Here is a 5,807-nt window from a genome sequence, read left to right on the forward strand (position 1 = left end):
CACAACGAGGATAGAGAGAAAAAGGAACTTATTGACTTCAACATTGGACTACATTGTTGGACTCGCGCAAAGTTCTTCGAGTAAAACTTTACCATATATGGAGATATCCGCTGACATCTTGTGTTGAAAAACATCACAAATTGTGCAAATTCCAAACGGCTCGTTTGGAGGAATATGAAGAAGGGCAGGATTGTTTTAGAAATTTTCAAGACTTAGGCTGATCCCAAATACACACAAACAGCTACCAATCAGTAGGAAAAGTTGTTTTTGCATAATAAAACCCCTTCAAATTGACTTTAAACGACAACCCAATATTTTGTTTATCGTCCGCTGCTCTTTGTTGTTGTACAAGCAGTGTTCTTGCTGGTGCCTGCTTAAAAAAACGTGTTGTGCTTCTAGATTTTAAATTTGTGCTTCCATGATAAGATAATTAATCACTGCAATAAATGCAAATTACCTTGACTTTATCTTAAGTCCCATCTGGGTTCATTTTAAAGCAAAATTTACCCACAAACACAGCAGTCGGAGTCTATATATATGCACTGACCTGATTAATGCAATAATGTTTTGTGATCAACCGCATGTGTTAATTGATGCGTTAATTTTGACATTCCTAAATTGAACTGAAAGTATTCAATACTTAGTTTTTGCTTGCAAAAATCTTTATTACAACAAAACTAACAAACAGTTGTGTAACAAATAGTACATGCTGCTAGCATCAAATGACACTTTAGTTGCCATGGAGATATGATATACACGCACACACACACACACACACACACACACACACACACACACACACACACACACACACACACACACACACACACACACACACAAGCACGATTGTCTGCAGAAAAAACAAATGAAGCTGAATTTAGTAACTGCAAGGACACGTGATCAGAAGTATCCAACAGTCTGAAGGAGGAAGGAAGGAAAAAAAAATTGTTTTTACTGACACAAGCTAAAAATGTCACAGATAACTCTGGAATAACTCTAGAGTTTGTCACAGTGAAGTGTAAACATGAGAGGACACATTTTTTTAAACACACACAGCCTTTAGACTTTCGATAGAACGTCAACACAACCTTGTTCATATCGCAGGCTTTTATTAATAAAACATCAAAACACACTTCCCACCTCCTGAAGCTGACTGATGGATAGTCAGCAGAGCTCTAAGAGTTTATTTTAGGATGGGTAGCGAAACATGTGGAAGGAATTTTTCCCTTCATTAAGTCATGGACTATGTTTACTCTGCAAGCAAAGTGAACCAAATCAGGTTTTTTCGAAGTCTGATTTTTTTTTACATCTGACTGTTTAGTTTGCAAGTAAACTGTGATCCTAGTCAGACTCCAGTATAAACGCGCATAGGCCCCAATGTGGCCTCAACGTCACTTGCATGTGCATTTAAAGTGAAAACGAAGAAAGTCGACCGGATTATGTAATTGAACAATGAGGTTGCTACGACACAAGAAAACATGGACGCCACAGATCAGCGTGCTAGTGGGTTTGTGCCGTGGAACTAGGCAGATGGTGGAAAACAACTACAAGATGAAGAAAGAAGATAATTGCAAATTGCATTTCTGCACACACAAATGACGTAGCTCGACCAAATGACATAAAAGTCGCAAACAGGTCGCATTGCCGTTTAGCTCACAGTCAAAATTGAAAAGATCAGATTCCAAACGGATTCTAACTACCTTCCAATGTAGCCACAAGTCTGATGCGAAAATATCAGCTTTGAAGCACTTTGGATCGTTTAGACTGGCAAAAATGATCCTATCTGTGTCACTTGAGGGCAAAAAAATCTGATTTGGTGTCCAGTGTAAACGAAGACATGGATTCATTCATTAATCAATCCCTCCAGGATTTTGCGATGGCGCCAATTATTAAAAGTTGCGCGGCCAATGACCGCAACTTCCCTGCACATTTTGGCCAATCAGCGCCATTTTCACCAATCAAATTTGTCTCTGAGCCACGCTCAAACGCACACGTCAACTGTCTAATCAACACTTATGTTTGCTTCTTGTGTAGACAAAACTTGTAACGATATATCACCGATCAAACGACACAATTCTTGTCCTCCTGCCGAGCTCTGACCGACTTCATGTTCCTGTCTACAGCGCTAAGCCTTCTGGGTAATGAAGTACATACACATTTGCTTCCTAGTTTACATGTATTTATATATGTAAACATTTATTTATTATTTATCCAGGGTAAGACAATTAAGAACAAGTGAGTTTTGACCTAGCAAAGAGGCAGCATTTACATTTTTGAGATGTTAAAGTGTGATAATAATTTCTTATCGTCTCTATTTTACCAACAACAATTTGTGCTATCGCTCTAAAAAAAAATGCTCTTAATGTCCGGGGGTAAATGTGTTGGGACTTCAATGAATGTTTGAGATGCACACTTTTCAAGCGTAAAACATACACAGAGAATGTCTGCAACTTGTGGCCGACAGAGCAGAGTGTGGGCAATAAGGAAGCCTTAGGTGGTGTTTCTTCCTGTAATTATAATTATTACCATTATTAGTTATACTCAATTAAAACAGTGCTGTAATTTGACAAAGAGCTCTGACTATGGGCTTTCACTGTCATTTAGTGTCCACTTTTTAGTCTGTCTGGTATATGAGGAAAACATCAATACAGTATTTGTTTCCACATTTTTGTTGAAATCCTGTGCTTTTTGAGGTTAAGTTTACAGGAACACTTAAAACATTGATACCAAATTTATAAAATTCAAAGTTTTAAAAAACAAAACAAAACAAAAAACTTTTGCCACAGCTTTTTCAGAAAGAATTCAGACATTTTAGGCAAACAATCACAAATAAAGCCTGTGAATTCCCGGAGGGACTGATTACTGTTAGAACAATAAAAAGTCACGTTTGCCTAATAGGATTTTTTTTAAAACAATATCACAACCAGCTTTTTGTCAAGGCTGTGTTGACTTTTGCATTTAGCACAATTGATCCTAAATGCAAAGTATTTGATGCCTGCTCTGAGTGGTGAGGTAGAAAGATGGCGGGTAGAAACAGAACCCTGAACCCTGAATGGTCTCTAGTCTAAAGTATTCAGACTACAAACTACAACAGAATGTATGTAGGAATGTACTGTAAATGCTCCAATTAACGGCTCTATTAGATTCACTAAAAAAGTCGTCATGTGTGTCGTCCACAGAATCAAATAACCGCCAAGCATCTCTAATTAGGGCAAAAACATTAACAGGTGTGGCTGTAGACAACCTCTTTGTGGTAACTATTTTACAAAGTCCACACAATCCATGCAGCTTTATCTAGTGTTGCAAGCGCTGTCAAATTAGTGTTGTTGAGTGTTACACTTGTGGCTATTGTTGTTTACAATCCACTCATCAGCACTATTCATGCTGACTTAGCAGTTTGCTCCTAAGCGCTATTACAACATTGGTTGTGTTGCTGTCGTGTCGTACATTACACTTGTTCATACATGAGCATGTGGTCAAAAAGAAATGCAAGTTTCCCCTCTGCTTTCTCATGCACTCCAAATCAATATATTAAAATTACATACATATCATATATTTTTTAGTGGTGTCCCAATACAACTTTTTAATTTCCGATACGATACTGATTTTGGACCTTTGAGTTTTGGCCGATACGATATTAAGTTGATACGACATCCGTACAAATCATAAATAAATGTATTAAAAAGTAAAAGAAAAGGCTTGATCAAGTGAAATTACTCAGAGAATAAAGGTCGGTATGAAAAGCACTAACACTATGACAAACTTATGCTGTCTTTAAATTGAGGCCGAGTGGTAAATTCCTTTTTTTTGGCGACACCTACTGGACCTAGTACATAAAGTTAAGCTTATGACGCAGTAAGTTGAAGGGTGCGGACACGTTTGTTACTGGGTACTTACTAATAGGCTTTTGCCTTGGAGACTTTGTATGTGTAAGCAATATGCAACTATAATGATGTATTACTTGTTTATATCGACAAATGTGCTGGTTTAGACTGCAAATTGTTCAATTAAGAACACGTATCACATATGTCGAGCTAGTGTGCTATTTTGTGCTCAGCTGTTGTGTAGCTGTTAGCTCCGAGTAGCCTATAGTAGGGAAGTTCCGATCAGGGTTTTCTGATACCGATCATCCATGAGTGACATTGGCTGATAACAATACTGATAAAATGTATTAACTGTGAATTTGAAAACTTTTAGCAGTTTAATAATATCAACACAATATTAAAACTACTTCCTTATTCTCTTGTATTAGATACAATTGTTTGAGCAAGACAAAGTCAATCGTACACAATAAATAGACAAAATCAATACATATGATCTGTTAATCTTGGAAATATTTTTTGCCATCAAATTCCTCCTGTGTCCAGGCAGGCACTCATCATCTGAAATTTGTAAACATGACCAAAACAATAAAAAATTGTTATAGGAAAATAAAAATATCGATTTAATAATACTAGTATCGATCTAATATTGATATTACCCTTGGTGATTTAATGGATCAATTCGCCCTCCTCTTCTTATGTGTACTTCTAGCTGTGAAGTGGAGTGAAGTGAAGTGAATTATATTTATATAGCGCTTTTTCTCTAGTGCTCTGTACCGAGGATGTCGTTGTGGCTTGTACAGCCCTTTGAGACACTTGTGATTTAGGGCTATATAAATAAACATTGATTGATTGATAGTGACTCAAAGCGCTTTACATAGTGAAACCCAATATCTAAGTTACATTTAAACCAGTGTGGGTGGCACTGTGACAATGCTGTAGTTATATTATCTTCTCTCTGTACTCTTATTAATCTACTTGTCAATTTCCTGTTAATAACTTCTTACTTTCAGCTGTAACATTGTTCCATTTACAATTCTTCAACTTTACTAAGCAATTATCTATTGGTGTTGTTTAAAGCTAGGTTAGCGGTTAGCTTAGTTATAGCATGCCTGATCCTGGCTTGCTCTAGGTGTGTAACATGTTTAGCCTCATCCTAATACTTGATTATAACACTTAAAGAGGACCTATTGTGCAAAAACAACTTTTCTTACCTATTGGTACCTGTTTTTTTGTATTTGGGATCTGCATAGGTACCGAAAATATGAAAACAAACCCTGGCGGCGATATTTATATAACAATCTTGCCTTCCTTCATTCTTCCTCCAAACAAAGCGTTTGGAATTTGGCCAATTTGTGATGCTTTACAATTGGTGATGTCAGCGGAAAGCTCCTTGTAAGGTAAAGTTTTACCCAAAGTGCTTTGCGCGAGTCCGCCATTGTAGTCTGACATTTCAGTCAATAAGTTCCTTCTTTTTCTCTATCCTCTTGTTGTGGGGCAGACTGGCTCGTACGTGCACATGCATCCTCCGCCGTTGCCATTTCTAATACAAAGTAGCATATACTTCTCGGCTCCACACTGTGTATGGAGATACACAATTAGCTGTTGGCTTGTCAGCATTTGTGATCGGCATTGAAAAGTATGGCGATCACTTACTTTTTCAAGAAAAGCAGCCGATACTGGTCGGCGACATCCCTAGTCTATAGCCTACCATGTTTACCTTTTGTAAATTACTTGACTAAAATACAAGAAAACACCAACTTTGTGTGCTTATTGGAGGACATTTAGATGTTAACTGGCTGTCCAGCTTTGCACAAATAAACACACTGCAGGACTGCCTGTATCGGACATTATATCACACATTTTACATGCAAGAATATGCAGTATCTTCCAAATCTTGTTTTTCTTTTTGTATCAGACCAATATCCAATACAAATATTGGATTGGGACACCCCTAATTTTTATAATAATATAATATAATGACTG

At 37.2% G+C, this 5,807-nt stretch overlaps 1 protein-coding gene across 2 annotated transcripts in view; it reads right to left on the reverse strand.

Annotated features, from left to right (window-relative positions):
• Nucleotides 1-632: 632 nt before the first annotated feature.
• Nucleotides 633-5,807, reverse strand: part of dpf3 (double PHD fingers 3) — a 43,841-nt gene continuing 38,666 nt past the window's right edge. For both annotated transcript variants that reach the window (XM_062045131.1, XM_062045130.1), the window contains one exon: nt 633-5,807. This exon is cut by the window's right edge and continues 207 nt beyond it. The gene's annotated coding sequence lies outside the window, so the exon portion shown is untranslated.

The sequence above is a fragment of the Entelurus aequoreus genome, linkage group LG04, assembly GCF_033978785.1.
Source record: "Entelurus aequoreus isolate RoL-2023_Sb linkage group LG04, RoL_Eaeq_v1.1, whole genome shotgun sequence".
In the NCBI taxonomy this organism is placed as follows: Eukaryota; Metazoa; Chordata; class Actinopteri; order Syngnathiformes; family Syngnathidae; genus Entelurus; species Entelurus aequoreus.